Raw genomic sequence first — 25,204 nt, forward strand, 5'->3', positions numbered from 1 at the left:
GCCAGGTTTGTAAAAGTTACTGCTTTTCTCCAGCAAAGGGTGAAATGCTTTTCTTGGATTCTCTACCTGGCAAGTCCATGTCACATCCATCCGCAGGGAAAAAAACAAAGCAGAGAATGGCGGACAACTCGCTACGTGGTGCAGGGATAAAACCCCCACCATCACATTTTGGATTTTTTGCTTTGAAGGGAAAAGCAGAACTGGACATGTCAAAAGCTATTTGTAAAATCTGTAATGCACACGTTGCGTACTACGGAAATACGACAAACCTCAAAGCCCACCTAGCAAGGCACCATCCTGAAGTAAATGCAGAGCTTCTAGCCAAACATCCTGCAGCAGCAAGCCAGCAGACAATGAAAGCAGCATTTTCCAATCTACCGAGCAGTTCTGACAAAGCGAAAGGCATCACAAAATCAATCAATGAAAGAGCAGAAGAGAGAGAGTGAGCGGCACACTCACTCACACATCCTCACTGAACCCTCACAACCCCGAAAGCGACAGGACAGGTGAGCACTAAGACAAGAAAAGACATGGGGACAAGGGACACATGAACACCATATCCAAAACCCCCCAACCAAGACAGGAATCTAACAAGCCCCCCCCAAAAAATGGTGTGTACAACCATGACCATATGGTGTTTCCCCCACAGCATTCTATGTCTGATGGCCTGCCAGGCCGAGAAACCCAGCCAGGACAGAAATATTTTTGTGAATAACAAGCAAAAATACTGCCATATACCCATTAATTTAGATATCAATAATAATTTCAGCGCATCCACAGGAATCTGGCAGCACACTAACTGAATTATACTTATAACTTTTTATTTCGGCAATAATGGGCTGACAGCAGTGTGCCATTATAACCTCCTGCTGCTGTCCACATGAGTGCAGCCAGCGCTTACAAAAGAAGGTGTCAGAATATTCGATCAACTCCACAGATTTTGACTGCTGTTGACATGATAGCTTTCACATTAACCACACCCCAAATATATATTTTTTTCACTGGACATGTTTTTTCATGAAAAGCTCTCACCATTCGCCCAATCCATTGGTGAATTTAAAACTCATTCTCAATAGTGGCTGTTTCACACCAGACACTGCAAGGCAAGGTGTTCTTACAAAAGCATATAAAACTTTATTTTTAACATTGTCTGTGTCATGGTTCATTATACAGCAGCTTAGTAATCTGCACATGAATGAGGGTTACTAATCAGCACCTGGCAGGCCACGTTCAGTTGTGCCTTCTTTAGTGTGGATACACAGATCAAACATAGGCTCGAGTCTCCCATATGCCTCAACTCTAGATGAAATTCTTTTCTTCTTTTAATCCTTCTCTCATCTACTCCACCATGAAGCTATATAATTGGTTGCTGACAAAAAAAAAAACACATTGTTTGATTGGGCTTTTTAAAATGTTGGAGAAATGCAAGGTCAAACACATCAGCAAATGCTCAATTTCAAAATGGCACAGACCTCATACTTTACAAAAAGTATCCTTCTTAAGGACCCAACCTTCTAAAGTCAACCAACCTCCAAAGTCTTAATAATTAACTATTACATCCATTCATCCATTTTCTATACCCACTTTCTCCAATTAAGGGTCACGGGGGGCTGAAGTCTACCCAGAGCTCTCAAGTTGAGATACGCTCAAGGAGTTATTTTCCACCAAATATTGTCTTGCAGGTCATAGCGGTGGAATGTCACGCATTAGCATGAGTGTGTGACAACATATTGAGTTTCACGGCGAGTTCGTGAGACCTGACAGAACTGTTTTCAAGCGTGAGTCTCACTCCAAATGCAAGAGACTAAAGCCCTATTCGGACGGGATTAGTTTTACAGGAGGATGCAGGGTAATTACTGTTTACCATGGGATCTCTGTAATAAAAATGTTCAATTCGCACGGGACTGGAAATCTCCGTAATTTCACCAGACATGGGTGGAGTAAACCCTGCCGTCACCCTTTCATCGGCATGTGCGTGCTACATAACTTCCTGTACGTACTGCGTTTCCTTGTTTTTCTGACTACAATAAACATGGCGCCGACCAGGACAAAACGTGGAGCGAAGCATAGAAATTGGACAAGAGAGGAAACTCTCTATTTAATATCTGTGTGGGGAGGACAGCGCTTTCAACAAATGTTTGAAAGCATGGTGCATAACCACACCATATGGGAAGAAATATATCGCGCGGTTGTTAAGAAATGTCCAAAAGTCGGCGAAGATTTCGGTGAGTGGGTTAAGCTAAAAGAGCGGATAGAGCACTTGAAGAGGAAGTATAGAGACAGCGTAAAGCACAACCGACGGAGCGGCTCGATCCTGTAAAGTCACCCTATTTTGAAGAGATGGATGCAGTATTGGGTAAGAATAAGTTAATTAATTACTTAGTTAATCTCTCTGAAAGACACTAGCTAGCTAGCTTGCTGTTTCCTGTGCAATGCTATAACCGAACTCTTCTCTTTAGGGTGCCGACCCATAACAAACCCGGGCGAAAATCACGTGGACAACAGAAGTACAGGGGATAAGTCCGAAATGAAGGATAAGCAGAAGCTAGGTTATTAAGTTTTTTTAAATTGTTTTCATGTTTTTCCACTTATGTTACTGGTATTCATTAATTATAGACATCACAAGCATTTAGAAAACTAGCTAATGACAACATTCAGTATGGACTGTTAAAATTGGTCCAATGTTTTGTAAAAAAATATAAAATTTTGCTACTCTTCTAAAAATGCATTAAGTATAATTATGTTTGTCCTTACAGCGCTTAGCACTCTGAGTAACCCTGAACAGGATTCCACGCTACCCTCAATAGACCAGAGCAGATCCAGTACTCCCAGTGGTGAGGTGAGTGCAGCTACCAATGATCCAGAGCCCATGACTCCAAGTACATCACAACCGCCACCAAGCAGTAGTAAGTCTGTGCTTACAACTTCTATTTACTCATTTATGCCCAACACCTGCCATTTCAAATAAATTTGAATTCATATTAATTTAATATAAGTAACTCTACTGTAAATTCATGTGTGTCTGTCAATTTAATAAATTCAGATAGAATTCATTCAATAAGCAATTCTACTAAAAAAAAAATGATGTGTCTATCTCTCAATTTCATTGTTACGACAGGGAGTCGTAAACGGAAGGGGAAAAAGACACGTGATGGAGGCTGTGGAGAAGGGTCTGGACCTCATTTTCCAGCATGTAGCTGCCTGCGTTATGAGAGGGAGAGGCTAGAGTGGGAGAAAGAATTAGAGAGGAACCGCCTGGATATTGAGAAGCGTCGCCTTGATTTTGAAATGAGAAGATTGGAGGCTGCTGTGTTGTGTGGGCCGCCAGAAGAGGAGGTACTGCTGACCCACCACCAGAGGGCGCCCTGCCTGAAGTGCGGGCTTCAGGCACGAGGGGGCGCTGCCGCCTTACAGGAACAGCCGAGGTGACAGCTGTCACTCATCAACTATGACAGCTGTCACCGATCATCTGCACTTCACCCTGGATGAAAGCAGGATGACACCTCCACCACGTCGCCGAGATATCGACTTCTTTGAGAGGTAACTTGATTCCAAGAGCTATTGTGTTGCAGCTGTCTACTCAGAGGACCAGCGTGGGTCGCGACTGTTTCGTCCTACTTCCCACCAGATAAGTACTGAGACAGGAGCTGCACGAGTGTGTGTTGAGGTGGAGGTGGAATTCCCACCGTTATTGTTAACGGGGTGTATACACACCCACACTTGACTGTCTTTGTTCTCCGCCAGCAGTACCAGATCCGACACGCTGAGACGGTGGCCACCTGGGGACTTCGGGACTTGGCGGCTCCAGTATCCTTCGGGTTCGGTGGCGGTGGAAATCGTGTGGTTCCGGTTCATCTCCAGACGGACGTCTCCTATCGTCGAGCCTGCCCACACGACACCTTCATTCATTGACTTGTATCTATTCTATAATCTGCTGTGTGTGGTTGTGACATTCACAACAGTAAAGTGTTCACATTTAACTTCCTCTATTGTCCGTTCATTTACGCCCCCTGTTGTGGGTCCGTGTCACTACACTTTCCCAACAGGATATCTCGGCCAGCGTCATGGACTCCGAGGGGCGTCACCCAGCTGTTGAACGACCAATGGGAGAGCAGGGAGCGCAGGCGTCTGCAGGAGGCGTGATTGGTGAGCTGCAGCACATCCTCATCGCCTTTACGGCTCGGTTGGATCAGATGACCGAGCAAAACATCCTCCTGAACCGCAGGGTGGAGGCTCTCTCCGCACAGGTGGCGGCGAGCGCTCAGGGCGCTGCGGCAGCTCCTCCTCCTGCCGACCCTGTGCAGGATATGAATGTTCCAGTGGCTGTTCAACAACCCCTCCCACCATCCCCTGAAGCATACATAAGCCCTCCAGAGCCGTACAGAGGTTGTGTGGAGACGTGCGCGGACTTTCTCATGCAGTGTTCGCTCGTCTTTGCACAACGTCCCGTCATGTACGCGTCTGATGCTAGTAAAGTAGCTTATGTAATAAATCTGCTTCGAGGAGAGGCACGCGCTTGGGCTACGGCGCTTTGGGAGCAAAATTCACGGCTCCTTCATACGTATACTGGGTTTGTGAGGGAGTTCAGAACAGTGTTTGATCACCCTAACAGGGGAGAGACCGCTTCAACAGTGCTGCTGTCAATGCAACAGGGGCGCCGGCGCGCAGCCGAATATGCAGTCGACTTCCGCATCGCGGCTGCGAGGTCCGGCTGGAATAACGTTGCGCTCCGCGCCGCCTTCGTAAACGGACTGTCGTCGGTCCTGAAGGAGCACCTGGTAGCTAAGGAAGAACCGTGGGATTTAGATGGGCTTATCGATCTCGTTATACGGTTAGACAATCGGTTGGAGGAACGCCGTCGGGAGCGAGGCGAAGGACGTGGCCGGGCACGCGCCGTCCCTCTCCCTTCCGGGTTCAAAAAGGTTCCGCCCTCCCCACGCTCCACAGCCGCAGCGTTCCGTGGGGCAACAGCTCCCCCTGCTGACGTTGCTAGGGAAACGCACAGGGCCAAAATGAGAACAGCTGACAGAATGAGGAGGCTGGTCCACGGGGAGTGTTTTCTCTGCAGCTCAAAAGAGCACATGCAGAAAAACTGCCCCAAACGGCCAAAACGACAACACCCGCCCTTAGAGACTGGGCTAAGGGGGGGTCATAACATTCACGTGGGGGACACACATATCGCCACACGACTCCCAGTCACAATCCTGAGCGGGGATTTAACCCTTCAAGCCCCAGCACTGGTGGACACAGGGTCCGAAGGGAATCTGCTAGACAGCAGATGGGCAAGGGAGGTAGGGCTCCCTCTGGTGGCGCTTCCTTCGCCATTGCAGGTGCGGTCACTAGATGGCACCCTTCTCCCTTTAATCATGCACAAGACACCACCTGTAACTCTGGTGGTGTCTGGGAATCATCGGGAGGAGATCGAGTTTTTTGTGACTCCTTCTACCTCCCGCGTGATTTTGGGCTTCCCGTGGATGCTAAAACACAATCCCCGGATTGATTGGCCGTCCGGGATGGTGGTACAGTGGAGCGAGACCTGCCATCGGGTGTGTTTAGGATCCTCGGTCCCCCCCAGTTCCCAGGCTAAGAAGCAGGTCAAAGTCCCTCCCAATCTGTCGGCGGTGCCGGTTGAGTACCACGATCTTGCTGACGTTTTCAGCAAGGATCGGGCACTCACACTTCCCCTGCACCGTCCGTACGATTGCGCCATCGATTTGATTCCAGGCGTGGAGTTCCCGTCCAGCAGGCTGTACAACCTCTCACGACCTGAGCGTGAATCAATGGAGACCTACATCCGGGACGCCTTAGCTGCCGGGCTGATCCGGAACTCCACCTCCCCAATGGGAGCAGGTTTCTTTTTTGTGGGCAAGAAAGATGGCGGTCTTCGTCCATGCATTGATTATCAGGGGCTGAACGAGATCACGGTTCGCAACCGATACCCGTTGCCTTTGTTGGATTCGGTGTTCACCCCCCTGCATGGAGCCAAAATATTCACAAAGCTGGATCTTAGGAACGCATATCACCTAGTTCGGGTCCGGAAGGGAGACGAGTGGAAGACGGCATTCAACACCCCGTTAGGTCATTTTGAGTACCTGGTCATGCCGTTCGGCCTCACTAACGCCCCCGGGACGTTCCAAGCTTTGGTAAATGATGTCTTGCGGGACTTCCTGCACCGATTCGTCTTCGTGTATCTGGACGATATACTCATTTTTTTCTCCGGACCCTGAGACTCATGTACAGCATGTACGTCAGGTCCTGCAGCGGTTGTTGGAGAACTGGCTGTTTGTGAAGGGCGAGAAGTGTGAGTTTCACCGCACCTCTTTGTCCTTTCTGGGGTTTATCATCTCCTCCAACTCCGTCGCCCCGGATCCAGCCAAGGTCGCAGCAGTGAGAGACTGGCCCCAACCTACGAGCCGTAGGAAGCTGCAACAGTTCCTCGGCTTCGCAAATTTTTACAGGAGGTTCATTAAGGGGTATAGTCAGGTAGTTAGCCCCCTGACAGCCCTGACCTCACCAAAAGTTCCCTTCACCTGGTCGGATCGGTGCGATGCCGCGTTCAGGGAGTTGAAACAGCGCTTCTCGACTGCACCCGTCTTGGTGCAGCCCGATCCCAGTCGCCAGTTTGTGGTTGAAGTGGACGCCTCTGACTCAGGGATAGGAGCCGTGCTATCCCAGAGCGGAGAGACCGATAAGGTTCTTCACCCGTGTGCCTATTTCTCCCGCAGGTTGACCCCAGCAGAGCGGAACTATGACGTGGGCAATCGAGAGCTCCTTGCTGTGAAAGAGGCTCTTGAGGAGTGGAGACACCTGCTGGAGGGGGCGTCAGTGCCTTTCACGGTTTTTACTGACCACCGGAACCTGGAGTATATCAGGACCGCCAAGCGACTGAACCCCAGGCAAGCCCGCTGGTCACTGTTCTTCGGCCGTTTTGACTTCCGGATCACCTACCGCCCCGGGACCAAAAACCAGAGGTCGGATGCCCTGTCCCGGGTGCATGAACATGAAGTCAAGACCGAGCTGTCGGATCCACCGGAACCCATCGTACCGGAGTCGTGGCTATCGTGGCTACCCTTACCTGGGACGTGGAGAAGACCGTCCGGGAGGACCTGGCACGGAGCCCAGATCCCGGAACAGGGCCGAAAAATAGACTATACGTCCCACCAGAAGCCAGGGCTGCCGTCCTGGACTTCTGTCACGGGTCCAAGCTCTCCTGCCACCCAGGGGTGCGTAGGACTGTGGCAGTGGTCCGGCAGCGCTTCTGGTGAGCGTCTCTGGAGGCTGACGTCTGGGCTTATATCCAGGCCTGCACCACCTGCGCCAGGGGCAAGGCGGACCACCAGAAGGCACAGGGACTCCTTCAGCCGCTTCCTGTGCCTCATCGCCCCTGGTCCCACATTGGTCTGGATTTCGTCACGGGCCTCCCGCCGTCCCGGGGGCACACCACCATCCTCACGATAGTGGACCAGTTCTCCAAGGCGGCCCACTTCATGGCCCTCCCGAAGCTCCCATCGGCCCAGGAGACAGCAGATCTCCTGGTCCACCATGTCGTCCGTCTGCATGGGATACCAACAGACATCGTCTCGGATCACGGTCCCCAGTTTTCCTTGCAGGTGTGGAGAAGTTTCTGCCGGGAACTGGGGGCCACCGTGAGCCTCTTGTCTGGGTATCACCCTCAGACTAACGGACAGGCTGAACGGGCCAATCAAGAGCTGGAGCAGGCCCTGCGATGTACTACATCCGCACACCCGACGGCTTGGAGTGAACACCCGGCCTAGATCGAGTACACGCATAACAGCCAATTGTCCTCTGCCACCGGCCTCTCCCCGTTCGAGGTGTGTCTGGGGTACCAGCCCCCTTTGTTCCCTGTGGTGGAGGGAGAGGTCGGTGTACCCTCGGTCCAGGCCCACCTGCGGAGATGCCGTCGGGTGTGGCGCACCGCCCGTTCGGCCTTGTTGAGGGCCCGGACGAGGGCAAAGGCCCATGCAGACCGTCGACGGTCCCCGGCTCCCGCATATCAGCCCGGGCAGGAGGTATGGCTATCCACACGGGACATACCTCTCCAGGTGGCTTCCCCAAAATTAAAGGACCGCTACATAGGGCCATTCCGGATCCTCAAGGTCCTCAGTCCAACTCACGGCCTCACTGCGGATCCATCCAGTCTTTCATGTGTCCCGGTTGAAACCGCATCACACCTCACCCCTCTGTACTCCCGGTCCGGTGCCGCCTCCTGCCCGTATCATCGACGGGGAGCCAGCTTGGGAGTTGAGGGGGGGGGTCCTGTTGTGTGGGCCGCCAGAAGAGGAGGTACTGCTGGCCCACCACCAGAGGGCGCCCTGCCTGAAGTGCGGGTTTCAGGCACGAGGGGGCGCTGCCGCCTTACAGGAACAGCCGAGGTGACAGCTGTCACTCATCAACTATGACAGCTGTCACCAATCATCTGCACTTCACCCTGGATAAAAGCAGGATGACACCTCCACCACGTCGCCGAGATATCGACTTCTTTGAGAAGTAACTTTCTCTGCCTGTGTTGATTGATTCCAAGAGCTATTGTGTTGCAGCTGTCTACTCAGAGGACCGGCGTGGGTCGCGACTGTTTCGTCCTACTTCCCACCAGATAAGTACTGAGACAGGAGCTGCACGAGTGTGTGTTGAGGTGGAGGTGGAATTCCCACCGTTATTGTTACGGGGTGTATACACACCCACACTTGACTGTCTTTGTTCTCCGCCAGCAGTACCAGATCCGACACGCTGAGATGGTGGCCACCTGGGGACTTCGGGATTTGGCGGCTCCAGTATCCTTCGGGTTCGGTGGCGGTGGAAATCGTGTGGTTCCGGTTCATCTCCAGACGGACGTCTCCTATCGTCGAGCCTGCCCACACGACACCTTCATTCATTGACTTGTATCTATTCTATAATCTGCTGTGTGTGGTTGTGACATTCACAACAGTAAAGTGTTCACATTTAACTTCCTCTATTGTCCGTTCATTTACGCCCCCTGTTGTGGGTCCGTGTCACTACACTTTCCCAACATGCTGAGCGCCATGCAAGAGAGACGAGGAAATTCATGATGCAGTTTTTTCAGTGGGGGCAAATGCCCATTCCTCAAGGTACTCAGTTCAATTATGGTCCATATCCATCTAGCTACCTTGAGCATCTTGAGGGGCCCCCCGCTCCAAGTGCCTCAGCTGTCACAGCACTCACAGCACTCTTTCCCCCTTTAATAAGCTCTCCTTGTTTTGATATACAAGAAATATTTGTTTTCTTCTTGCACTTTACTTTTATTCAACTTTATTACAAAAAACACAAGAAACATTTACTTTTGTCCAAAACGTTTATTTTGGATGAGATTGTTCATTTGTTGTCCTTAAACTCAGGATTTTTTTATTGTCTTTGTTAAACTATGCAGAAAAATTATTAAACTGGAAAGTTCATTTGTAATGCTAAAAAAGAGTTAGCAACATAAGCACTTTTTTCATTTACTTGAAGAACGTAATGGAACTGTTGCAGCCACTGTGTTGCAGTGTGGTAAATGTTTACATTTTGAAAATATTTTGAATATTTTAACATTTTTGGCATGTGTTTGAGCTGGATATTTTGGGTTTTTTTTTTTCTTTTTTATGACAATTGATTAATAAAGACCTCTAAAGCCATGCGGGTGTGTTCTCCATTATTTTCTTGTGGTATTTGTGTGTCATCATTAATTTCTCCCTGTGGCTGCTCAAATGTTTCACAGCTGTCTGTGTGTGGTGGAGTGTTGCATTGCAGCTTGAGGTTCTCGCAGAAGTTGTGTAGGACAATGCATGCTGTAACTATATATTTTAGATTGCAGGTTTTTGAGTCGTTACTCTTCATCAGAGTTCGCCACCTCCCCTTGAGGCGTCCAAATGCATGTTCAACATGTATGCGTGCCCGACTCAGGTGCTCATTGAAGCATCATTGCGATGGTGTTGCTGCGCCCTCTGGGTAAGGCTTCATCATGGTCTCAGACAAACTGTATGCAGAATCAGCCACAATCACAACTGGAATCTCAACCCCATTAATCATCCTTTTCAGGTTTGGGAAAAAGGTTCCATTTTCCAACTTGTTGTAAAGGTGGGAACATTCAAAAACAAAAGAATCATGGCATTTCCCTGGCCATCCAAAATCAAAATCAAGGAATCTGTAGTTGGAGTCCACAAGCCCTTGAAGTAGCACACTGTACCAACCTTTGCGGTTGTAATAGTCTGTGTGATATGCAGAAGGTGCGATGACTGGTATATGTGTGCCATCTAGGGCACCTCCACACATTGGGAATCCAGACTTTCTTTCAAACCCATCAATAATGGCCTGCATGTCTGCCTCATTTCTTGGCCTTATGACATATTTTTTCTTAATTTGGCAAAGTGCCTTGCACACCTCCCAAAATATGTCACATGCTGTGCTGATGCCAACTCCAAATAAATATGCAACATCATGAAATTCAACATTGCTTGCCAATTTATAAAGTGTAATCCCAACTCTTTTGTCAAGAGGTACAGGATTCTTCATGACAGTGTTTTGTGGGCGTATGAGAGGGGAGAGGTCATTGCACAAACAATAAAAAGATGTTTTTGGCATCCTGAAATTAAGGTACCAGCCATCATCATCAAAATGTTGTACTGCTGTTTCCCAAAAGTTGTTTCTCAACATTCTGGTGGATGCCGGTGGGGCAGGGAATAAGGCATCGGCTGAGGAAGAATAATTAATAAATTAGTATGTTAAATATAGTCTAATGAGGATCACAATACACTACTATAAAATAAAAGGCCTTTGAAGTCTTTTCACTGGTCTTAGGCGTATGCATTCATGACTAGTTAAAAAAGTCGGACAATTTTGACTGCCCACAAAACCGAATGCTTCTTCAGGCGCCCCCATATTCTTAAAAGTGCGGCAAAGTATTTTAAAACAGGATGTGACAAAATATTACCTACATTTTTACTGAGGGTCGCATTCGCACGGGATTAATATTACCTACGGTAGTTTCTCCTGACCGTTTAACAGAAGGTAAAAGTCGCTGTAAAGTTTACTGACATACTCCGTGTTTTTTACTGACACGGTGCGTTCGGACGGGACTAAATTCCCTGGTAATAATTACTTTACCCCGCGTCACCACATAAAACTAATCCCGTCCGAATAGGGCTTAAGGCTGAAACGATTAGTCGAGCAACTCGAATAATTCGATTACAAAAAATGTTCAAGGCAAATTCTGTAACTCGAAGCTTCGTTTAACGTTGTAGTACATATGCCAGGCCTGTGTGTGGCACTGCAACATTCCCAGAAGAAAAAAAAAAAAAAAACAGAAGAAGGCTAGAGCATAACAGCTAATCAAATTAGCAATGATAGCTACCGCTTTTCAACACGACACACATAGTAAAATGAAGCCTTTTAAGAGAAAGATGGTCCACACTGATTATCTGAAATAGACTTACTTCGCATTTAAAGTGAAGCAGTGTGTTTGTCTTTTAAAAAACACACTACATGGGGAGAGACTATTGACCCGGCGGCCAGCTGCTGTCCACTCTTTCTTCAGAATCAGAAAAGTTTTATTGCCATATGAGTGAACAAGTTCACGACATTAGGAAATTGCTGCGGTACTTGGTGCTAACATAAAAAAAAAAAAGAGCAGTAAAACAAGTAATATATAATGAAACTTTAGACTATAACAATGTTACAAAATGTACAGAATGTACGAGCTAAGATAAATAAATGGTGATGATAAATGGTGATAAATGGTGGTGATAGCAACAATGTAGAGTTCTAAAGGTTCTTGTTTAGGAAACTAACAGCAGAGGGGAAAAAACTGTTCTTATGGCGGGAGGTTCTGGTCTGAAGGGACCGTAGCCTCCTGCCTGAGGGGAGGAGGTCAAAAAGGCTATATCCAGGGTGAGAAGGATCGGCTCTGATCCGACCTGAACGCCCCAGTGTCCTGGAGATGTACAGGTCCGGAAGAGATGGAAGGTTGCAGCCAATCACTTTCACTTCTGTGTTTTCCTGTGTTTTCCTCGGACTCGTACTGAGTGTTTCGCTTTTTAATTTTCACTTTTTTGGGCAACACACAACTATTCACAAACAGAGTAACTTAAATAAAATAACAATTAAAAAAACTGACTGCGAGGCTTGCATGTTCAACCTCAGCTGAAATGCATCTGCTGAATGAAAGAGGGATAAAAAAAAATAAAAGTCACGCAGGGACCCAGTCCACCAACCTTTATTAAAAAAAGAAGAAGAAAAAAAAACCTTTAAAATGGTTAAATTTTACAAGTTGGAGAAAACAAAATAGAAAGCCACATCCCGTCACCATTTCAGCAAAATGTCAAAACTATGGAGCAGCGACATTGTGCCACTGCTTAGGGAGAGCCCTGGACTATTGATGTTGTTTAAAAACGCACTTTAAAAAGTACTTTTTATCAAATTACTCAATTAATCGCCAGGATAATCGATAGAATACTCGATTACTAAAATAATTGATAGCTGCAGCCCTACATGAGACTTGAGAGCTCTGTCTACCCCAGCAGTCATAGGGTATGAGACGGGGAATACCCTACACAGTGTGTCAGTCTATCACATGGCTTAACAATTGCAGTAAACAAAATATCTTCATTTTTGTGATACATAATATGATGAAATAAAATGTTCCTTTGTATGCCGTAGATTATTTAACGTTGCCCAACCGTCAGGTTAGGGCATCTTAACTGGGTGTGCCTGTCTCCATGTGTAACACAAAAGTTATAGATGCAGTTAACATTAGGAGCTACAAATACAGAAAGTCAGTTATGACCTAATGGTGCCATGTTTCAGAGAAATGGCTTTAATAATTAAGTTACCTCATCAAATAAGATCTTGTTGTTTTTCATCTTCTGAGGTGAGCTTTTCCATGTTGTCCCAAAGAAGTGCTGGTGACTCTTGTCAAACAGTGTTACTCGCAGCTGGTAGTTCACATCTTTTCCCCCCACTGACGTATCCTATAACAGCAATGGGAAAATACAAGCAAAGGAAAATTCACAGTAAGACCCACAAGCCCAACCTTCACTTGAATATAAATTGGTATCAATATCAAGTCAAGTCTGGGAGCATGCACTGATGCTGCTCGTTGCTACATCCACCACATCACGGAACTGCCTTGGGTCCTGAAGTGTTGACCATCAATATACAGTACACAAATTTATTTCATCATAATCAGTTTTTACTTATTCCATCCATCCATCCATCCATCCATTTTCTTCTGCTTTATCCGGAGTCAGGTTGCGGGGGCAGCAGCTCAAGCAAAGCCGCCCAGACCTCCTGATCCACACACACCTCCCCCAGCTCCTCCGGGGGAACCCCAAGGCGTTCCCAAGCCAGTCGAGAGATGTAGTCCCTCCAGCGTGTCCTGGGACTTCCCCGGGGCCTCCTCCTGATGGGATGTGCCCGGAACACCTCTCCAGCGAGGCATCCAGGGGGCATTCGGAAAAGATGCCCGAGCCACCTCAACTGGCTCCTTTCGACATGGAGGAGCAGCGGCTCGACTCCGAGCTCCTCCCAAGTGACCGAGCTCCTCGCCCTATCTCTAAGGGAGCACCCAGCCAACCTGCGGAGGAAACTCATCTCGGCCGCTTGTACTCGCGATCTTGTTCTTTCGGTCATGAGCTAAATCTCATGAGCTAAAGCTCATGACCATAGGTGAGGATCGGAACGTAGATCGATCAGTAAATCGAGAGCTTTGTTTTTACTTCTTCCATTTATCTTAAAGAACAAATGTAGAGTGACCAATTTGCGGGAAACAATTTCATATGGCAAAGAAGTGTTACGATGTTTGGTAACTTATTTCTAGATACAATTTACAGGGGGATGCTTACATGTTTGCAGATTATCTCAAGCTCTACTTTAACATAGAAAAAACCTCATCTGAAAAGAAAACGTACGAGGTCTATTAGAAAAGTATCCGACCTTATTATTTTTTTCAAAAACCATATGGATTTGAATCACGTGTGATTGCGTCAGACAAGCTTGAACCTTTGTGCGCATGCGTGAGTTTTTTTCACGCCTGTCGGTTGCATCATTACTGGAGCGAGACAAAACCACCTCCGTTTTGGTCTCACAAGACGGCTTTGAGATGGCGTTCAGACAGCTGTCGGTGGTTTTTCCATCGAGTGATTACCCGAGAAATTGTGGATGTACCTGGACATGCCAGAACATGTACTGTGAGGCTTCATCACGGCGTTGCTTTGCGCCATGTGGCACCGCCGCGAATTCCTCCAATTCGATCCCTCTCATGGCAGGTGTCTGCCAAATTCCAGGTGACATACACGAACATCTAATACTGCTTGCGGAGCACTTAGGAAATGTGTGACACGTGCGGAATTCCTCCGCACGTCTGTCTCAATGTGCCGAAAAAGTGCTGATGTCCACGTCTTTTCACAATTCCTGTGCTAGCCAGATGACATCCCGGATAAAACACAGCGTCCAGTTTGGAAATGAACGGTACATTCCACTGTTACAGGAGTTTTTGTCATTTTGTCAGTTTTGTCGGAGGCTTTCGCGCGTCGCGGCGGTGCCGCATGGCGCAAAGCAACGCCGTGATGAAGCCTCACAGGACATGTTCTGGCATGTCCAGGCACATCCACAATTTCTCGGATAATCACTCGATGGAAAAACCACCGACAGCTGTCTGAACACCATCTCAAAGCCGTCCTGTGAGACCAAAACGGAGGTGGTTTTGTCTCGCTCCAGTAGCGAATCCATCGTGACGCGCGAAGCCTCCGCTCGACTTTCCATGACAAAATCTCTTGTTAAAAGTGAAATCTGCCGGAAAATCGTTGATGTCCAGCTCTTGTGATAACCAGAGAAATTGCACACGATGGTCACGGATCCATACAGCCATCCGTTTAGAAATGAAATGGTCACTCAGCCTGTCGATGGCGGCTTCGGAGCGCGGCGCACCACCAGTCGCTCTGGGCCGTCCTTAAAGCGACAGTAACACTTCGTAATCTCTCTGAAGCCCACAAAATTTTCACCAAAAACCATCTGAATTTCTCGAATGGTGTCCACTTTGATGTCCCTCACAGTTTCTGAAAATATTTTGATCAAGCAAAGCGGCAGTCTCTGAGCCATTCCTAAACAATGAAAAAAATCGACGAGAGGGGTGGACCACTCCTCACTCAAAGCCTGCTCACAGGCGAATGACGCAACCGACAGGCAAAATAACTCATGCATGCGCACGAAGGTTCAGCTGACGCAATCACACGTGATTCAAATCCATATGGTTTTTGAGAAAAATAATAAGGTCGGATACTTTTCTAATAGACCTCGTATTGTGTGTGCATTACTGTGTGTACACCAGACTAATGGTTCCACGATAATGATAGTGGCACAGGAGACTGAGACACAAGCCATGGTCAGGATGAGTTTGCAGTATAGTCCTGAGCCTTAGATTCCAAGCACTGAATGGAAACTTTGCATTGAATGGAAACTCATGCACAATATGTGGATGTTTGAGTAGAAGACCAACATCCACAGCTAGAATAGTAAAAAATATTACTGTTACTAGTTTATAAAGGCTCCAACACAATGACAATAATAATCACAGGAAATATACATGGCTAGGCAGGGCCTGTCCATTAAACGTCAGCGAGTGAATGGTGCTATTGGACCAATTCAACTCAATTTATTTAATTTATACAGCACCAAATCACAACAAAGCTGCCTCAAGGCACGTCACACAAGTAAGGTCAAACCTTACTAACCCCTAGAGCAAGGACACAGGTGACCATGGTATGGAAAAACTCCCTCTGATGATATTGATAAATACACCTCAGGCAGACCAGACTCAGAAGGGTGACACACTTCTTTGGCCATTCTAACAGTTACACGGTTTTTACAAAGTTTTTACCAAACTGAAGAAACAGGAAACAGGACATCAGAATAGCATTAAAACAAAGTGCATTACTGAGATGAGCACACAGTCATTGGCAAGGAGTCATCCAGCATCCTGAGATGCAGGGCCAGCATCCATCCATCACATCATCATGTAGGAATACATTCCATAAGCAGAGTGCAGTGTGCTGCATCAGCTTCAGCCAAGGCATCGTGTGATCAATCCAGTGCCCTCTAGCACGCAGCTGTCAGCTATGCACAATATCATCAGTGCCTCAGACAGAGAGAAAAAGAGAGGAATCAGTTGGTTGGTGTCGCTGACTGAACGGTCCCCCCTAAAACTCCCCTCTGGCTTCACTGCACGTGTCATTTTGGCACATCAGCAGCAATTCACCGATTATCACCTTGTTTCTGTATAAACTGCACTTCAGTCATTATCTACCTCAGATATCTGAAGCGTTTGTACAATTATTTCCACATAAATTCAGCATTATTTCATAATAAAAGACGGGGTGCGATCAGAGCGCACATCTAACTCTGACTCTGCTGTGATTATTAACCATCAGATGACAAAATAAAACCTGTTAAATCATTCTAAAGTCAGTTTTAAGCAGAAACGAGATAGTTTTAAGCAGAAACGAGGCGATAATCAGTGAATCACTGCTGATGCTCTGAAATGACGCATGCACAGTGAAGGCAGGGGGACCATTCGGTTTGCGACACCGGAAATAACTACACCTAAGGTATGAGTTAACCAACAGTAAACTGGCAGGGAAACAGCGAGGATACTAAGGTGATCACTAGAAGCCAGCCCTGAGCTTCACTAACAAACCCAGAATTTATATGAAGTGAGGCCGAATCCTGTTCCGTTGCAAATACGATGAGTTAAGGGAATAGGAAGCACAGTTCCATGCTTTACCAGTATGCTAGCCATATGTGAGGGAGAACAGAAGTCTTAAGTCAGGACTTGAATGCCTCTACAGAATCTGACTGTTTTATCTCTGCAAGGAGATCAATCCACAAAACAGGTGCATGATAAGAGAAGGTTCTGTGCCCCACAGACTTTTTATTCCCCCTAGGAACACAAAGCAGTCCTGCACCCTGAGAACGGTCAACAAAGGATCAGATGGTGGAAGCTGAAGGAGGAGACTGTTGTGTGAAATTCAGCAAATGAGCAAATGAGACACGCACTGGATGGAGGAGAAGCAAATTTGGACAACTGAAAAAGTACTGCATATGTGATGAGGGAGACAGCGAGTAAGATACTGGGCATGACATCTGAACAGTGGAAGGAAAACAAGGAGACTTGGTGGTGGACCGAAGATATCCAAGAAAGAATAAGGAGAAAGAGTTTGGCAAAAAAAAAGAATTGGGATAGTCAAAGAGATGAAGAAAGTAGACAGGAGTACAAGGAGATGCAGTGTAAAGTAAAAAAAGAAGTGGAAAAAGGTAAGGAAAAGACATAGAGCAAGCTGTACATGAATTTGTACAGGAAGGAAGGAAAAAAGGACTTGTACAGATTGGCCAGAAAAGGGACAGAGCTGGAAAGGATCTGCAGCAGGTTAGGGCAATAAAAGATACACATGGTAAAGTGCTGACAAGTGAGAAGAGTGCAATGGGAAGGTGGAGGGAATATTTGGAGGAGCTGATGAATGAAGAAAATGAGAGAAGTTATGGGAAAGAGTAGCAGAAGTTAAGCTTAGAAAACTGGTGAAGATCTGTGAAAAATAATGTGGTTTCATGCCGAGAAAGAGCAGTACAGATGCAATGTTTGCTCTGAGAATACTGATTGAGAAATACGAGGTCTGTTAGAAAAGTATCCAACCTTTTTATTTTTTGCAAAAACCATATGGATTTGAATCACGTGTGATTGCATCAGCCAAGCTTGAACCTTCGTGCGCATGCGTGAGTTTTTTCACGCCTGTCGGTTGCGTCATTCACCTGTGGGCAGGCTTTGTGTGAGCAGTGGTACACCCCTCTCGTCGGATTTTTATTGCGAATAAATGTCTGAACGATTTGGAGCTTTGCTGCATCAATTTTTTCCAGAAACTGTGAGAGACCTCCAGGTGGACACCATTTGGAAAATTCAGATGGCTTTCAGGGACGATTTTATGGGGATTACACAGATTAAGGAGTGCTCCAGCCGGTTTAAAGACCGCCCACAGCGGCTGAGAGCGCGGCGCACTCCGAGCGCCGATCGACAGGCTGACACCCCGCTGAAACAACCAGATCATTTCCAACGTGAAGGCTTTGTTGATCCGGGATGTCGTCTGACTTCCACAAAAATGGCAGAAGATGTGGACATCACGACTTTTTCGGCACATTCCACTGTTACAGGAGTTTTTTTCACGGAAAGAGAAGCGGAGGGATGCGCCACCATGCCGCTCATGGCGAAGGACAAAAGCACCTCCGTGTTGGTCTCACAGAACGGCTTTTAGATGGCTTTCAGACGGCTTTCGGTGGCTTTTCAGTCATGTGACTATCCGAGAAATTGTGCATGAGCTGGACATGCCAGAACATGTCCAGTGAGGCTTCATCACGGCATTGCTTTGCGCCATGCGGCTCCACCGCGTTGCACGGAATTCCTCCGCTCCTCTTTCCATGACAAAAACTCCTGTGACAGTGAAATGTGCCATTCATTTCCACACTGGACACTGTGTTGATCCGGGATGTCGTCTGACTTCCACAGGAATTGCGGAAGACGTGGACATCTGCACTTTTTCAGCACACTGAGACAGACGTGCGGAGGAATTCCGCGCGTCGCGGTGGAGCCGCATGGTGCAAAGCAACGCCGTGATGAAGCCTCACAGGACATGTTCTAGCATGTCCAGCTCATGCACAATTTCTCGGATAGTCAGACGACGTCCCGGATCAACAAAGCCTTCACGTTGGAAATGATCTGGTTGTTTCAGCGGGGTGTCAGCCTGTCGATCGGTGCTCGGAGTGCGCCGTGCTCTCAGCCGCTGTGGGCGGTCTTTAAACCGGCTGGAGCACTCCTTAATCTGTGTAATCCCCATAAAATCGTCCCTGAAAACCATCTGAATTTTCCGAATAGTGTCCACCTGGAGGTCTCTCACAGTTTCTGGAAATATTTGATGCAGCAAAGCTCCAAATCATTCAGACATTTATTCGCAATAAAATCCGACGAGAGGGGTGGACCACTGCTCACACAAAGCCTGCTCACAGGCGAATGACGCAACCAACAGGCGTGAAAAAACTCACGCATGCGCACAAAGGTTCAAGCTTGGCTGATGCAATCACACGTGATTCAAATCCATATGGTTTTTGCAAAAAAAAAAAAAAGTTGGATACTTTTCTAACAGACCTCGTATCGAGAAGGCCAGAAGTTACATTGTGTGTTTGGGGATTTAGAGAAAGCTTATGACAGGGTGCCAAAAGAGGAGTTGTGGTATTGTATGAGGAAGTCTGGAGTGGCAGAGAAGCATGTGGAAGGTTGCGCAGGACATGTACAAGGATAGTGTAACACCGGTGAGATGCACAGTAGGAATGACAGATTCATTCAAGGTGGAGGTGGGATTACATCAAGGATCAGCTCTGAGTCCATTCAATGGTGATGGACAGAGTCACAGTTGAGATCAGACAGGAGTCTCCATGGACTATGGTGCAGGGCTGTGAAATTAAAATTGTGAAATCCGAGGAAAATTTGCAGGGGGTCTGGGGGGGAGTACAGCTCCCCAGGAGCTGGGGTCTAAGGATCTGTGCGGCCCCAGAATTAAATTTTTATCTAATGATACTTTTTCAGCATCTCCTGGAAGAACAAATCTCAAAATTAGTGGATATTTAAATGATCCTATATTCAACCTTTTATTCGACCTGTCAATGATGATGTTGAAATAACAGAATATGACATGGAAGTAGGACCTGGAATGATTTTCCTTTAATTGTTAACCAAATTATGCATTAATTCAAACAATTAAATTACATGAAATTTCTGAAGACTGAAAAGACTGTTACAGCATTTCAAAAACCACAGCTAAAGCTTGTAGAATATTTGGAAAATCATGGTAAAATATTAATAACATACCTTATAGTAAAAAGTTACTTATATTCTTGTGTAAATTCATGCAGCCTAAATCCATTCAAAGCCACAATGTCTATTTTACAATGAAAGAAAGTCTAGATTAGTGAAAAAAGTCACATAATCTTGTCTAAAATCCTGTTTGAACAGCAGAATGTTTATTTTCCAGGGAGAGAAAAATTCTTACCGTGTTTCCTGAGCGAGCACAGTTCACTTTTCCCGTTTCTTTTATCTTTCAGGTGTGTTGATGAGGCCAGCGACAATTCCACGGATTCTTGTCCTTATAAGACTTTTTCAAATAGTCTTTCTCGCCACCTTCTCTCTGTGCGACGCCGGTCTGTGACACAGACATGCTGCACAAATCTTCTTTTAAAAACTTGAAAGCTCTAAAAGTTTGGGATGTCCACATGCTAAGTTTAGCTTAAGCATCGCACAGGAGCCACACAGCATTGCCACAGCATCCAACCAGTCCTGCTTTACGACAACTGTCATAACAGCTACGCTTTGAGTGGCATTTTTTCTCCGCGAAACTCCGTGGATCCAAGGAAACTGATTTTTATCTGTAACTCACATCAGACTTATAAAACTTACACGATGTCGTAAAAAAAGAGAACGCTTTGCGATAAGCAGTTTAAAAACTCAGTGATCTTCACGATTAAAGAGTACAACACTAACACCCCACCTCCCATGATGAAATCCACGGAATCCCGCGGATCCGCAGAGTTTTCACAGCCCTGATGGTATTTGCAGATGACATTGTGATGTGTAGTGAGAGTAGAGAGCAGGTTGCGTCAAGCCTGGAAATATGGAGATATGCTCTAGAGAGCAAGGGAATGAAAGTAAGTAGGAGCAAGACTGAGTACATGTGTGTGAATGAGCTGGAGCCAGGTGGAATAGTGCGGTTACAAGGAGTAGAAGTGGTGAAAGTAGATGAGTTAAATACTTGGGGTCAACTGTTCAAATAGAGAGTGTGGTAGAGAGGTGAGGAAGATAGTACAGTCCACTATATATAGTGGAGAAAGGTGGCAGGAATTATTTGTGACCGAAGAATATCAGCAACAGTGAAGGGGAATGTTAACAAGACAGAACGAGACCAGCTATGTTGTACAGCTTAAAGACAGTGGTACCAACAAAAAGACAGGAGGCCAGAGCTCAATATGTTGTGATTCTCTTTGGGAGTGATAAGGATGGACAGGATTAGGAATGAACATATCAGAGGTACAACCCAGGTGGGATGGTTTGGGGACAAAGTCAGAGCCGCGATACTGAGATGGCTTGGACATGTGCAGAGGAGGGACCCAGGGTACACTAGGGACAAGGATGCTGAGGATGGAGCCACCAGACAGGACAAGAAGAGGGAGGCCAAAGAGGAAGTTTATGGATCTGCTGAAGGAGGGTATGCAGGTGGTTGGTGTGAGAGGGGAAGATAGAGAGGACAGGGTGAGATGGAAATGATTGATCTGCAGTGGCGACCCCTAACGGGAGAGGCCGAAGAATGAAGTAGTTAGTAATAGAACCTTAAAATCTGACCTCACAAAGACAGGAAGCCAGGGAAGAGATGCCAAAATCAGTGCAATGTGGTCAAACTTTCTGCTTCTTGTCAAAACTCTGGCAGGAGGATTTTGAACCAACTGGAGACCCTTAATGCTGGACTGTGGTAACCAGAGAAAAGAACATTGCAGTAGTCGAGGATAGAGGAGACAAATGCATAGATCAGAGTCTCTGCATCAGCCATAGACGGGATGAGACAACTCTTCGCTATGTTTCACAGGTAGAAGAAAGAAGTCCTCATGATATTCAGGATTGTTTCTCAGGGTAATGGATGGAAAAATCACCTTAAAAAGCCGGGGGTTCGGGATGATCACATAAGGATTTTCTTGAATAAACTGCTGTGTATAAATTAGCAGTTCTGATGTTCCTGACACACATCTACACTGTTCTGTATTTTGGCCTGATGCCTTGTTTCTTTTGGCTTTAAAGTAAGGCTGTAACAAAGATTAGAAAAATAAAAACCTAGGGCTTTACTTCACACAATTTGGCGCTCAAAATGTAGGCAGTAGTGTTTCAGAGTGTTATAAATTTAAAAATCTAGCGGGGGAAGCTGGTCCCGCTCTCCCCTATCCCGCAGCACTTGGCATGTGGCTCAATGCAAGGAGAACTTTAGCGGCTGTAAGAGAATTTTCCCCCCAGCACTCGTTGCGATGCACATTGCAGGAGAACATTAACAGCTGCAGAACTTTAGCAACTCCAGAGAACTTTCCCCCAGCGCTCGGTGCACGGCATATTGCAGGAGAACTTTAGCGACTGCAGAGAACTTTCCTTCCAAAGTTCGGTGCGCGGCACACTGCAAAAGAACTTTAGTGGCTGTACGAGAACTTTTCCCCATACGCGCAATGATCCACACCAGAGAACATTTGTGCCCTGTCCCATGGAAAATGCACGTCATGAGGAACAGTTACCCGCAGTAACTAACGACAGTCTAGTAGAAACTTTAATCAGCAGAAAAGTGAGTTACGATAGACATCTTTAATGGGTTTGCTGAGGTTGATTTTGGACCCTCTACAGGTCCACAATCAGTAATGATCATTTCTGATCTTCAGAAATGATCATTTTCCCATTACACGCCCTGGAAACAGCTCAACGGCACAACTGCAGCGTACTTTTTTCATGCAGCAGCGTAATGGCCCGGTTACACTGTTGTAATGCTGGTGAGAACCCTGATATATCTAATGTTTAGGTCAAAGGACAATGTGGGATCAAAAATCGCCCCACGGTTTCTCACTTTGTCAGTGTAATGTACAACCCAATTCCAATGAAATTGGGACGTTGTGTAAAATGTAAATAAAAACAGAATACACTGATTTGCAAGTCCTCTTCAACCTATATTCAACTGAAGATTAGTGACACACATAATTCCAACACAACAGACCCAAGAGTGGGCCACAGGTCTTTAAACAATTTTGTTGGTCTAGCGTCGAACAGACAGGTTGTGCTTTTAACAGAAGTTTTGTCAGCACACCCAGTGAAATAATATCACATTCGGTAAATCTGGGTGATGTATCAGTGACACCACTCAATAACAGGGTGTAGTAGCCGGACTAAGGCATGCTGGAATATATTTAACCTAATTTCATCTCTTTTCTTCTCTTAATAATCTAAGAAATCTTGGGCTGTGAAAAAGGAGAGTGACTTACAGGTGGGTGATCGGTGAATTAAGTCTTCACCACCGTGCTCAAACAGGAATTTTGAATTATGACTTGTTTTTGTTAATCAAGTCAGAGTAGTAGGCCCGTTTGTAGCCACAGTGCATGCTTATTGTTTAGAATCGCTTGTGCCACACGAGGTGGATACTCTAGTTTTTAAACTGCACCATTTCATTCTAGAACCCTGGACTTATGATTGAGCTAGGCCATGTAAGTATCACTGACTGTGTTTTGGGGGTGGCAGTTTTTAATGTATGTGGAGAAATCATGTCCACTGTGGTCGTGCAGTGCTCGAGTTTAAGATATCCAAAACTATCTACTGAATGGTCATTTTCCAAAAGTGACGCCAGATATCAGGCAATCTAGCTCCAAGTTCAATTGTAGCTGAGGAGTTATGTGATGATAAATAAATTTCTTGCCTTTATGATCAAGGCAAAGAGGCTGTAAACTTAATAGTGAGTGATCTGAAACCACCGAAGCAAGAAGAGGATGATGTCAATATTTATGACAGCGGATACCACGAACAAGGAATAAATCCAGGGTATTGCCACTAATGTTAGTCAAGCACTGAATGCATTGCTGGGAATCCTAATAGGTCTATAATACCCATGAATGATTTGCAGAGGGGGTCAGAAAGCTTATTTAGTATATGAATGTGAAGTCACCAACAATCAAATGTTATCAGCACGGATTACCAAATTACAGATAAACTCACCAAATTCATCTAAGATTCGAATATAGGCCGAATATGGGACCACTGTCCATGCCCCTCTCCTTGCCTGAGGTGGACAACTATGTGGAAGGACTTTTACTCATAGAATCTGGCATTGCCCACCTCTACACATCTCTATTTTAAAACACCCATCATCAGCAGTGCATTTGTAATTTCAGAGTGCAGTGCCCAATGCAAAATAATAAGCAGTATCCCCGGAGTGAAAACTTCAAAATATATATTTTGCTCTCCTTTTCTTCAAATATGCACCACGTGTTTCTCTTGGATGGCACGATCTAAACTTATCATTGTGCCTTTACACAAAAGTAAACAAATTGTGTGTGGGTTTTCTTTCCACTGTGACTGTAAAGGGCCTTTCACATTGAATACTCAGGCCAATCCCTCAGCGCTTCCCATTAGGGCTGTCATGATTAGGAATTTCTGGAGACGATTAATTGTCAGGTAAATAATTGCGATTGACGATTATATTGTCTATTTTTTTTTCTTTTTTTCCCCTTCTTTATATTCTACTATCATAGTATGATTACACAACTCTGGAAGAATGTTTGGCTTTTGTTGAGTGGAGAAACTGGGAATAGTGCAACATTTTTATTTTTATCTTCATTTTACATACAGTCCCAACTTTTTATGATTTGTGGTTGTTTCTGTTGAATTTCTGAAATTACAGAACTGCTATAAAGAACAGTGTGAACATTTTATTGTGTTTTAAAACATTGTGGAGCAAACACCAAACTCTTATAAAGAAGGAAAAACACCTGGACATGTTCAGGAAAACTGATATAAATTAATAGAACAATGCAGGCTGATTACACTCCCCATGTTTTTATTTATTTATTTTGTATAAATAAATCAGAATACAGTAAGAGGCAACTCACTTTGAAATCATTAAACATATAGCTGCAGCGTAATAACTTTGAAAATAACAGAAATCAGCAGCTTGTATTTTTATTCTGACTCCAGTTCATTTTAGTGTGATGAAGTCATCTTTTTTTTCTCATCAGTCACGTTTTGTGCTGTGAACACTACATTAAGCTCAAGATTGAACAAATACATACCTTTGGAAAATAAACAGCTGTTAAAGTTCAGCTTTTTGTGATCTGTGCCTCTGCACAGCTCTCCACAGCAGGGTTTTTTAAACCGTGTGTGTGTAATTTTGCTCAGTTTCATTTATATATTCTCATCTTTTAAGGATGTTTTAAGGATATCTGACCGTTTATTTCATCTCGTGATCTCATAAATTTAGTATACGACGCGCAATGGTGTGAACAGGTCCGTGCCATCAGAACCACACGTGTAGAGAAAGTACAGAGAGTAAAGGCAGCCCCAAGGTTTTTTTTTGTTTGTTGTTGTTGTTTTTAA

At 45.8% G+C, this 25,204-nt stretch overlaps 1 protein-coding gene and 1 long non-coding RNA gene across 3 annotated transcripts in view; both read right to left on the bottom strand.

Annotated features, from left to right (window-relative positions):
• Positions 1–25,204, bottom strand: part of nphp4 (nephronophthisis 4) — an 804,312-nt gene that overhangs the window by 749,066 nt on the left and 30,042 nt on the right. The gene's annotated exons all lie outside the window — the stretch shown is intronic.
• LOC117511985 lies at positions 11,018–23,916 on the bottom strand. 2 transcript variants are annotated; one of them, XR_004561174.1, is made up of 3 exons: positions 20,488–20,498; positions 13,898–13,902; positions 11,018–11,164 (listed from the first exon to the last, which is right to left on the bottom strand). It is a non-coding gene; the product is annotated as an uncharacterized LOC117511985 (long non-coding RNA). The 2 variants fall into 2 exon arrangements; XR_004561175.1 differs by lacking the exons at positions 13,898–13,902; positions 20,488–20,498 and adding an exon at positions 23,906–23,916.

Source organism: Thalassophryne amazonica, chromosome 6 (assembly GCF_902500255.1).
Source record: "Thalassophryne amazonica chromosome 6, fThaAma1.1, whole genome shotgun sequence".
Taxonomy (NCBI): Eukaryota; Metazoa; Chordata; class Actinopteri; order Batrachoidiformes; family Batrachoididae; genus Thalassophryne; species Thalassophryne amazonica.